Below are 12,809 nucleotides of genomic sequence, written 5' to 3' on the forward strand. Positions count from 1 at the left end.
ATCTGGGTGTTCATTTACACATGATCACCAAAAAGTAGAATAAGATTGAATATTCCTATCAAACGAAGTTTTAAAAAAATCAACTTTATCACAGTACTGAAAATAACTTTTTACTCCTTTTTCGCTTAGCTCTGAAACTATGCATACCATGATTTTTTTTTTTGAATTCATGGTTGTATTTTATTTTTTCACCTTTAAACATGGGATGCAATAAATTTGCAGTTAGTGTCAAATTATCACTCATGGAATCTATGAATTCTGTAACACAAGCCGCTACCATATTGTCACGTACAGTATGGAACATACTACGTGGGATGGGCCTCAGCTGTTAGTATTAGGAAGGAGCACAAGTAAGGGAGAAAAGAGCATAAAAAGGTCCGCAGCAGTGGCCACAGGGCTCTAGAACGTCGGGACTAGAAGGAGGATAGTTGCAATAAGTAACTCGGGACCGCAAAGCGCCTTCCCTCAAGGAATATAGCAATAAAGTGATTGATTGAGTTTAACTGCCGCGTTGTTATTAAGCACCCCGAACCTTTAGAATCCCACGTAACAGTTTTGGTGCTAAGTGTGGGGTAGGTTTTGTCGCGAAATAAAAATTTTTTTTTACACGTGATATTTCAGAATTTTCGGGCAACAATCGGGAAGCACACATAGTGCAGTGCAACAACAGGCGCATAAAATTCAAGGCAGTCACCTGAAGCTGTTATCGAGTAAAGAAGAACAAGAGTCAACATCCAGTTTCAAAAGGAACCATCGTAAAGAGGATGACTTGGAGTATATTGGCGCTCATCGTCTTGTGCCTTCTGTCAGAGTAAGTAATAATTCTTTTTATCCTCCTAAATATATATACTTATTGTCCCTCGGGTTTTTTAGCTAAGGAAACGACGTATAATATAAAATAATACTTAACCCGAACACGGCTAGTTCCGCTCGTTTTAGAAGCCAGTAAAATAGAAATACAGAATCGGAAATAAAATAGGGATCCTTTTTTCTCTATTATTTCTTCGTGCGTGGACTGAAATCAACTAATATAATTAAGCTCACATCACTCTTATTTTAAAAAAAAGGGGGAAAGAAATAATGATGTCCGACTACGGGGAAGAGATTGATAACTGAAGGGATGGTTTAAACGAAACTTTTTCCATGACACAGGAAGATTCAGATACAATAACGGTTATGCTTGAACACGACCCCGAATCGTATGCACTATATGAGAAGATGGATAAGAAAAATCAAGTTCTTATGTTAAAGATATTTAAAAATATAAAACCAAAAATTTCATTTAAGAAAAATCCCAATACAAAATTAGCAGAGCCAACAAATGAAACAGCAGAAATAGAGATGTTGGAAATTGCACCAGAAAAATCAGAATTAAAAGAGAATGCGATTAAGGAGAACGTATAGGGGTAGGCAGGAAGCGTGATCAATTAGGCGTGGAAAGGCTAGGCAAAACGAGTTGACAGGAAAAGTATACCAAGCGGCGAGAACAAGAAAATACAAACAGTGAACAGCCTTTTATACCATTCTGCGACTGGCCACCTCTGCGTTCAAATGACAAAAATTGTAACTACTACACACTCACAAAGTAACATACGGGATAACCCTCAGCATCAAACCATGCAATTTTTTCCTAGTAATAGGCAACAAACAGGGGTACCGTTAGCCTTAGGTTCAAATCTTAATACATTAGGCTACCTAAACAACGCAGTAAATGGTATACCACTGTATAATGGAGACCCCGTGCAGTTTCATTTATTTGAGCAAATGGTTAGGATGATAAAAGGAACAATACCTGCCCAGTATGAAAAATATTTCATAGGACTTTTGGGAAATAAATTGCGGGGCATAGCGGACGATCAGTTCTGCACGCGATTATCGTTATATAATTCAATTGACGAGTTTCTGTCGGCTCTATCACAAAGATTCAATAAAATAGGAGGAATAGAGACACTTGTAGCGGAGCTTAAAACTGTCACGTAATGGAATAACGAATTAATTATGGAATATTGCGGGCGAGTCCAGCGACTACACAATGGGATCATGATGGCACATGAGGCGAACCCATACTTGACGCGGGCCGAAAAAGACGCGTCGAAAAAGAGATCAGACGGTGAAGTAGTGAGGCAGTTTCTGTACGGATTAAAGGCACCGTATAACTGGAACGTCGCAGGGTTCCAACCAAAAACGCTAGAGGAAGCTATTGAAGCCGCCATTACTGTAGATAATGAATTAAGTCTCCACCGCTCAATGATAGTGCAAAAGAACAGATTTAGAGCAAATAACGCCGAGAGACGGTATGACGCCATGGTGGGCCTTATCGGTAGCGACGCACCCGTGGGGAAGTCAGATACGGACGAATGGGACGGTGTGGCTGACGTAAAGTACTGTTCGTATTGTCGAGAGCACGGCGCCCATTCTACTAGTGGATGTGAAAAATTGTGGCAGGATGCAAAAAAAGGAATGATAAAAAATCCTAACGTTGATGAAGAACCAAAAAAAAAAACAATAGAAGAAGGAGGATGGTATGATAAGTGGCGTATAATGATTATCACCGTCGGTATGGAAACGATAGGAATTTTGATCGACAACAAGAGAATAATGGTAAAAGGCTTTACAACCAAGGGAATCACTACCAGGGAAGAAAATATAACTACGATAGTAATAATTATTATAACATTAATAATAACAGTAATAATTATGATGGAAATAGTTACAATGACAGAAAAGTAGGTCATAATTATAATAGACATGACCACAGGAAGGACGATTATCGGGACAGGCGAAATAACTAATACTCCAATCAGGATAATCAGGATAACCAGGATGATTATAGGAGAGATAATCTTAAAATACAAAGTGCGAGAGTAAACAGCTCGAAAACAGGGCATTTAAACTCGCAGGATGTTCGACGCGATTCCCAATCGTCGGGCATAACAAAGCAATAAATGAAGGAATTTATGAGAGGAAGTTAGGAGTGTTAAAGGAGGGTATGGATAATGACAAGCATAAGGTATTGGAGACTTATACCACGACGCGTGAAAATTCTAAGGCTGAAGAAAAAGATGAGCAGCAGTTATCTGGCACAGTGAAAATAAATTTATCGAAAACAGGATACACACCACCCACAGTAATTCTAAAAAGCCCTTATATAAACGAAGGTGCGATATTTTATGCCGATACGGGCGCGGAAATTTCAATAACTAAAGAGAATTGTCTCCATATTGGAGTAGCGGTAAATGGTAGGGAAAGATTAAAAATAAAAGGCGTAACGCACGGAGCTCACCAAATTTTGGGATCTATAAGATTACCCCTAGAAAATTTTATGTGTACCCTACACGTAGTCCCTCATGACTTTCCCATAGAGGTGGAAGGAATCATAGGATGGGATATTTTTAAGTTGTATAACGGTCAGATAAATGCCGAAGATAACACACTTTAGTTAAATGGAAGGAAAATTCCGCTACGAGAATCAGAAAGTTTTGAAATTGTTCCGAAAACGAGGCAAGTTATATATGCGTATATAAAAGAGTCGCACAGGAAAATTAAAATGGGCTGGGTCCCACTACAAAAGCTTACAGAGGGTATTTTGTTCGATAATTTTATCGCAACAAACAATAATGGTAAGGTGTATGCCGAATGTCTAAATATATCAAATGAAATAATAAATGTACCAGTCCCAGTGGTGGACCTTTTAGAGTGTGAGACGACGAAGAAAGCTGACTCATCGGACGTCAAAGGGGATGACGTAGAAGCATTAGAAAGAGCCTTTGTACGGATGTTTCAAGGAACTGAAAACCCTAAAGAGAATGGAAAACTAGGCAATGAGATAAGAAACGACGCCAGCTGCACATGTTCGAAGAAAAATATCGTGGGAAATGTGGGTTGTGACAAGGACGGCCGTGACAACGAGAATACTCAAATACTTGAGGAAAACATTAAAACAGACGTCCCAAGTTGCAGGAAAGTGCGAGTCGACAAAATAATGGAGTTAGTCGACATATCGACATATCAAATTTATTACTGACATTGTCATGTTTATGTCTATTGAAGAAGGCATAAGAGAAGAAATAAGTCTGTGTTGCAACATATATGTCGAAGTAAATAATCACTCTGTGGATGATTACAGAAAAAATGATTTTGAAAAGTATGTTATCAATTTTGATGTGAACAATTTATATGGCCAGGCCATGTCTCAATTACTCCCTTATGGTGTATTAGAGTGGGTTTGGGTTGACAAGGAATCTCACGATTTTTATAGAACTAGGAATGAAAGTAATTATGGATATATTTTATAAGTGGATTTAGAATATTCAGAGATGCTTCACGATACTCAAAAAGACTTACCGTTGTGTTCGGAACACATTTTAGCTCTAAGTTCGAAACAGAAAAAATCAATGACTACATTATGCAATGAGAATTAATGTGTACTTAATTATAAATCTCTTGAGCAAGCTGAATATCATGGGTTGAGTCACAAATATTTATACGTGCGTGTGAGGTGAGGGCCCTACAATCCGACAGATGGCGTACTGTAGCTAAGAGAAAATCACCTACCAATATACATATGTATACGACTAATATGTATAGATAGACTTGTTGGAGATTTTCTCTTAGATATAGTACGCCATCTGTCGGATCGTAGGGCCCAGGCCCTCATACTTCGAAGTGCGTGGCTCAAAGAGTACATAGACCTGCATAGAAAAAAAAAAAAAAGCTATATGTATAGAAAATTTTATAGGACTCGGTAGCTGCCGATGACTTGCCCAAAAATATAGGTATACTGTGACGTGATAGGCTTAGCTACCACGTCATAGATATTTTTGATGAAAATTTCGTAGCGATTCAATTACAACATTTGGAAGTAATGATGGGAAAGTCCGTATACATTGAACTTATTGTGTTGGACTTATCTAAAATGCTTGTGTATCGCATTTATCATGATAACATGATTCCTAAACCAAGTGATTTCAAACTTTTGCATACTGATACAAACAGTTTAATATACGAAATTAATAATGATGATATTAATGAAATAATGAAAACTGACATTCAGGAATTCGATACAGATAACTATCCCGAAAATAATAAGTATAAAATATCGCTTGAAAATAAGAAAATCGTGCGACTTCTAAAGAATTAATTAGTTTAATGGTAATATTACAACGAAATTTGTCGGTGTTAAAAGTAAAATGTAAGAACTCTTTACTACGATCTACTTGCTAATTAGTTGGAACTCTTTCTTCCATAAATATAGATTTCATAGTGGCAGTTACATCTGCACTAGTTTTATTCTTTCTGGGCACATCCCATGCATACTTAGAAAATACATTGTTACGTCGGCGCAACGTACCATTCGAGCCTAAGCTTTCGCTTAATAGCTTGGGACTCGTACTGGACACGTAGGTGGAACGCGGGGCTAAAGGGTAGTTATTTTCCTTATCTGAGTATTTAAAAGGGGGTGAGGGCGACAGTTTTGATTAAATCGACGCGATTATCGAGCAATAATGCGATGTGTTTGTTCGCGGCGCGCCTCAGATTTATCGAGAATACTTGGTGTGGTGTGTCGTACCGTATGCCGTTCGCGATCTAGAGGTTACCAGTACCGTAACGAGCAAAGGTAGTTACGCTCTAGAGGTTACGTAAAGGGGGTAATCCGGGGTAAATGCGATTGTCCTAGACTTTACGTGGGGACTTATTTGTTTATTTAATCTCGTAGTGTGGTATTTACCGATACCAAATTTTAAACTTTAACAAAAACACGTCCGCATTTGGAACCGAGAGGAAAAAAAAAGAACTTGTCACTTTGTATTTGAATTTGACTTACTTTTATTTTTTTAAATACAACGTACAGCGGAATGAACCAGCGCGAGGTGTCCGAGATCGAAGCTTTGAAACCGCACTCGTGGAGGACCGTGAGATGGCAGAGGCGAACTCTAGCTGCCTAGTCAACCGTTCAAGGGTGAAATTAAACTCTCTGTACTTCGCTTCACAGTAGACTGGGTTGTAGTAGAGGCGGACTCTTACTACTCAGTCTACTTTAAAGGGCTATCGTCGAGCCGAGTCGAGTCGAGTCGAACGCCGAACTGTGAACTTATTTTCATCTGGGCCTACGGGCTTTTTTATTGCGAGAAGCGGACCTCGGTCACGCGCTGGCTCGAAAAATGCAGGAAAACTTGCCGGGGGAAAATTTTGGAGAAAAGACAATAGCCGAAAATCTAATTGACTGGAACTGCTCTAGTTTAGCCACTCAGAAATTGGCACATCCTACATCCGGCTTGTTCTCCTCTGTGCGTCAAGAGAAGGGAAGGTGATTCACTTACTCATGCCCTTCCTTTCTCTTGTACATCAAAAGTTGACAGAATTTCAATATATTTTAACCTTAACATTACGACAAGGTATTGTTAATATTTACTAATGCTAAACATCGGTTGTTCGTTCAGCTAAGCTCATTGCAAAAAAAGTGGTGAAAATCGCTTAACAATTCGATTGATGCTAGGGTGAACAAACGATCGGTGAGTTGTTAGTTAATACTACTACTTAAGCGCCAAAACGGTGGCTGCGGCCGTATTAACTTATAATCAGCGGTGGTATTTATAATAATAGTAAGAAATATAACAATACTAATAAAAAAAATAATAATAATAATAATCACAATAATGATAATAAGAATAGCAGTTGTTAGAATACTAGTGCTTTGCTTGTTGTGAGTTAACATAATTTGTGTTACCGGTAGTTGAATGTTTATAATGTTACGAAAATAATGCTGAATTTTGGTATAATTTTGGTAAACATGTTTTTCTGCTGCTAGTAGTTGGAGAGGGAGTCGTCTCGTGGTACCCTGGGGAATTAGAACTCTGTTACCCCTATTGGAGGCAGGCATACGGACTCTCTCTCCAAGTCAAGAAAAAGGGAAGAGTTATTTTCCGTTTTTCCTTTATATTCGGGAAAAAATGTTAGCAATCAAATAGATTACAAATTAGACTTTTGCAGTATGTTTATGAAAGTATTAATGCGATAAAAAAATGGTTACTCTGTAAATTATGAGTTTGCGAACTTGAATGGTAAAAATCGGATAGTTCTTTGAAGGTTACTAATGTTGTGTACCAAATTTGTTACAGTTAATATGTAATGTAGTTGTTTGCTAGTGGTGTAATACGTACTGGTTGTTTGTGGCGATTCTGGCTTGTAATAATATTTTCGCTTATTTCTATGTGTTAATTCTAAGCTATCTTAATGTTTAACTTTATGTTTATCTAACATTATATTATGTACATTTAATATTTCAGTTTAACTGTTCCCAGTTTAACTTTTGTATCTACGGTTGTAGAAAAATATTTTATTTTGCATTTCCGGTCAGCGTGGGCCAGCGTGCATGTATGTGAGTCATGCATGGTCGTAGTACCTTAGCTACGAGTATTTTTGTAGGTGATTCACCTTTTTGCAGATGCACATTGGCCCCTACGTTTAGTGTTATAAAATCGGCACGGAAAGTTTTGAAGAAAGGGGGAAAAAAATTAATGTGGATACACCGATGTTACAATTTCTTTCAACATCCCGATTTTCCTATAGCGTTAGATGGTAAACACTCTACCACCACTTGGGTTGCAATATGACTACAAATCAGATAAAGAGGGTACAACGCGACCACGTGCACCCCCTTCAGGTAAATGGTAAAAAGCTCCTGCAGTACCCCTATTAATTCGTTGACGGTGTATGCAGGTAGCACGTCGCTAAACCACTTGTCAGTGCACACCTTACGCGCATCTTCCGACACGATGGTAGCGTTTCTCGCACAAGAGCAAGCTACCTTGAACATAGCCACGATCGTAGATGATTCCATTTTACTTTTTTATTTACGTGAAAAAAAACTAAGAAAAACGGTGTAGCTAGCAAAAAGTAATGCAACACTGCAGTAATAACACACTGTTATTGAAGTTAATCAAATTTAGGTAAAGGCACAAAATACACAAACTGATAAAAACGGTGTAGCTAGAAAAAACCTAATGCAACGCAACAGCAGAAATACTTTGTTCCAGGCTTTAAACAAGCTCAAGTAAATGCAAAAATTACACTGAATTTGACTTTCAAGTAAATTGAGAAAATCTTTGAACGAGATGTAACACGTAAATATATTGTAGCGTATCAGATAGAAAATATGATTCAGCTGAGAGTGTCAGATAAGGACTGATTTTCTTTTACGTTTTCTTTTTTTCCCTACCTACTTCTATACTTTCCCCTTCCAGCCAAAATTTTAGCCAATGTATGATAAACGTTAAAGGTATACACAGCCAGATAGGTCCACTCTAGTCGTAGTCTCGACAATTCTACAGTTACTGTATGGTAATAAACATATTTTGAAAAAGATGAAAATTATTGAAGCTGAAGGACAATTGCACACATCCATTGTCGTCACTTACTTTTTTCTATAGCCGTTTGCAGATATTTTCCTGGTGACTAAACAAGAGCGTTTTTCAGGATTGAGCATGTTTAACAAATTTTTCCACAACATTTTATATGATAAAATGGGGTATACTATCTCTCCTTATGAATCACATAATGCCAAGAAATTTGTGTAGGAAAATGCACTGGCTATGAAAACTTTGAGAAGGGAGAGTGCAACAGCTATACAAGTTTTCAAACGTGAGGGTTTCACTTTTCTATAGACCCGTTAGTCTTCCCTACAACTTAGATAACGACTGACATAGATAATTTTCGCAGTCCCCGCAAAATTTTATCAGTAAAGTGATATTTCATTTAAATTAACTGTGTTGTACGAAACTGTAAAAAAAAAATGGCTCGTGTTGAATCAAGACAAACGAGTTTTTATCGCGTGATACCTCTAAATATCCATCAGATTTTATTAATTCTATGGAAAATCAAAAAGACAATGAAAGTGCTATAATATCCACTGCAAAGGTATAACGTATTACTTACTGCATTCGTATCCACTCAACAAGACGGCTACGAAAAAAATCGTCGTAGGGCTTCACTATAATATAAATCGTCAGTGTATCGAGCCTTTGTTACAGCTTTCCAAATGTCAATTTACAGAAGGCTTAATTATAGATGCACATGTATGGAGCGAGTTAAAAGATTATTTTGTCACTATAAATGATTATGTTACTGATAAAAACATCGATCAAATGGAACGCACACAAGTGGGTAATATCGAGTTGATATTCACATCATCTTACGGAATGAAATCCATAATCTTTGATAAAAATAAAATTAGCGATGGATAAAGTGGACATAAGAAAAAAAAGGAAACGTACGGTTCAACCATTATCATGCAACACTGTACCTTTTTAGGACTCACTCAAGCTGTCATATGTGTGGATGAAAGACTACGCCATATCCACAGTGCAGCAACGTTAGTTAATAAATGCAAGGATTTTATATTGAATGAGTTAACTGTTTTATTAGAAAGTATCACTCTTGTGAATAAATTCAGTGTATCTAATTTGGAAAAGCTAATTAAAGAACAGAACTCATCTCTACGAAAAAATGTTAAAGGAAATCTTTATTCTGCAATTGATAATTTCTTTTTGGCACAAAATTTTGATATGGTATTTTTACAGTTCACGACATACTGTTTAGAAATATTTTTATATGACATACATTTTAAATTAAATAGAATTAATAATGTTGTAGGATATTGAAACATTGTGTTTAACGTTTTATTTCAAAGTATTGTTTGTTTTACGATAGTTATGTAAAAATGATATTTTGCAAACTATTTTCAAAATTTTTACATCACGTCTAAAACTTATGACTATTGTAAGGCAGTGTAAGTAATACGTATCCTTAATTTTTACCTGCGTTTTAGCCTGCTTTAAGTGTTTTTATTGATAACAAAAAATTGCGTTTGTGATGTTTCAATACAAAAGATAGCATCCTTAAATGCATTTATTCTAGAATGTGGGTGCAGTAGGTGTATAAACGCACTTTTCTTTATAGATCTATCATTCTGCGTACGAGAAGTACATCATGAATAGACTTGATAAAACACTGCATCCTACTTAAGAGTTATTCGTGTCGATAAAATTAGCTAACATCAAGCGCCACCCATTGTAGTATAGTCTCTGTGAATGTAGTACCATCGCGTCTCTCGCATACATCCACGTAATACATGTAAAATGGCTAACAATGACATTTTCTAAAAAATATCAGATTGCGACGTCCATACCTGTGCCACAAACACAGATATATTCCAGTACACGTCTTCATAGCTTGTTATATGTAAAAATAAGATAATCATTCAGCCCACTCACTTACATGCAAGTCGTAAGCTATAAAAATCATTGACCTTTTGCGCATTTTGCAAGTCCAGCGTAGCTATGTAAGGTCGAATGAGCGCCTACAGAATTTTCGTAATATTCTGATTGTCACTGTGAGAGCGGAAAAATAACTTTGCAATACCTATACAACTATTAGGCCAGTACCTATACTAGACACCCACATTTTTGTTGAGAAAAAAATTATAAAGGCAGTTTTCCAACTTGATGTGAAACCTTATGCAGTATATTTTTTATAATAAATTATTTGGACAACTTAATTTATTTCCATAATTTGGGGAGGCTCATTTATACATGATGGAAGAGTAGTTTTTATATCATAGTGTTTTTGTTCATTAGTTGTACTAAAAAGAACCCGTGAAAAAAAGATTCAAGTAGGGGTAAATAACCCAATTACCGCGTATTAAAATATTCGACAGTGCCAATTTATTTATTCCTCTATGTTTCCCGATGTAAATTAAAAAAGTCTCATTTTATCGCCATCTGCTGCAATTTGTACGATTAAAACAAAGAACGTCTTACTTTTACGTTATTTTATTTTATTTTTTTTAATAATTGTTTTAGTGTTGACACATCACTTTCTTGTATTATTACGGACAGGTATATAATCAGCACCGCAGTCACTGCATCCCCAATTACTGCGTGTCCAAACGTGTTACAATGTCTAAGCACAAGAATTTTCCAGTAATTTTTTAATATTTTGTGTTATTGACAAGTACGCAGTAACTTGTAGTAATTGGTGCCTGTGCAGTAACTGGGTCATTTGCCCCTATTTTAAAGACCTAAAAAAATCTGTGGTAGTAAAAAATTTGAATTATTAGTTTATTTGTAAACTGTGCGAAATCCATAAAATGATATTCTTATTCAGAACTGTTTACTGTTAATTATACCTAACAACACAATGTTTCTTAACAAAGTTGTAGATCATATTAAATATTTTGTTTCGTTAGTATTTTTCTATAGAATCGTCTTTAGTGACGTAATGTACCATTACTTTGACAAATAATGATGACTTCTAGACTACTGAGCTCTAACAATATTAAAATAAAAAATCATTGTGTTATTTGGAAATTGAGAATTATCCCAAAACTAATTGTGTATATCTTGGAGTATTAGCTTACACGATGTTCAAATGATACCGATTAAACGTCATACTTACTTTATGTACTCGATCGCGTCATTAATTTTCTTGAAAACATTACGTGTATGACTGAAAACGAAACCAACTTGGCTTATTTATCGCTGAACATCAGACTGCTAGAATGTAACCAGACGGATCAATTCAAATAAAAAGAGAGAGAAAGAAAAAGAGAGAGAGAGGTACGTGCTAGTAACTCTCACAAGACTACCGTTTTGGACGGAAAGTGAAACCCGGACTTTTACTTACTTATTAACACCTGCTTGGGGGTTTAAGGAATTCTAATAAAAACGATTTCACCAGCGGATGTCACGTCGCCGATATGTTATGCATGTACCTACTTGAGCCGATAACCTGCCGGTGAAAAAGTGAAATCATATAAAATTGCGCGAAAGGTATACAGAGGAACCGCTGCGGTACTTATATCGGTATGCGCTGTAAGTTTCATCGTGGTAATCACTCTCGACAGGATATGTTGGAAACGTCAAGTAGCGGTTGAATAAGCGCACGTCTTGTTAGAGAAATCGAAGCTGCATTACGCGGGTGATTGTGCTTCGGATACTAGATTATACGAGAGCTGACAGGATTGCTACGTTGAGCGCGTTTCGTTTATGATGACGGAAAAGGAAGAGTCGCTTAAACCAGTGCTGCGTAAAATGTTTGCGCAGGTAACACATTTACAAGCATCACTTTTTATTGTCATAATACGGGATAGCAAGTTTCTTGGAACTTTAAGGAATTACTAGGGTAATAAATTAAAAGTTTTTTTTTGCCTTTTTCAGTTTATTATTAACTGTTTCCTCTGCCCTCTTTCTTTTCAATTAATACTTAACTTCACATACTATTTCCGAAGATGATTCCATACAATCTGAAGATGACTGTGGAGAAATAGATGTGTCCAAAACTTCTGGTGATGATGACACATTAATAACTTGAAATGTCATCCCAGAAGATGGTACACTGCGGTGACTTGCGGTACCAGCGATGATGATAATGACACGTCAATGACTTGTAACACATCTGCTGACTGGAGTGATATTGCGGTGAAACATACCCAATTACCGTTTGGAGAGAGTAAAAACTCTTAGTGAATGATGGAGTTGGTGATTTCGGTAATTCTTCTAATACCGCAACAGCAACGGTAGAGCAAGATGGTCTCGATGATATAATATACTGATGATCAGCTTTGAAATCTATTTAAAAAAATAAACAAACAACTCTTTGAAAGTTACAAATCTGACGCATACACAAAACGATTAAAAGGTAACAAAACCCACCTCCAAATAAAGTATTTTCGGTATCGGCTGCGTTAGCTGTTGTTTCTGCTGGATTTGGTACAACTAACAGATCAAAAGGAGCTGTTTGCTATGTAACGC

At 36.6% G+C, this 12,809-nt stretch overlaps 1 long non-coding RNA gene across 2 annotated transcripts in view; it reads left to right on the forward strand.

Moving 5' to 3' along the window:
* The window catches only part of LOC149375180 (uncharacterized), a 107,304-nt gene that overhangs the window by 62,955 nt on the left and 31,540 nt on the right, over positions 1 to 12,809 (forward strand). Inside the window, exon 1 of one of the 2 annotated variants that reach the window (XR_016292893.1) lies at positions 748 to 811. The exons of the other annotated variant lie outside the window; for it this stretch is intronic. This is a non-coding gene — a long non-coding RNA (uncharacterized LOC149375180). Of the gene's footprint in view, positions 1 to 747; positions 812 to 12,809 lie in introns of those variants that run through there. 2 annotated transcript variants of the gene reach the window in all.

The sequence above is a fragment of the Copidosoma floridanum genome, unplaced genomic scaffold (assembly GCF_036245765.1).
Source record: "Copidosoma floridanum isolate Cflo_tuat_1 unplaced genomic scaffold, Cflo_Japanese_pri ptg000011l, whole genome shotgun sequence".
In the NCBI taxonomy this organism is placed as follows: Eukaryota; Metazoa; Arthropoda; class Insecta; order Hymenoptera; family Encyrtidae; genus Copidosoma; species Copidosoma floridanum.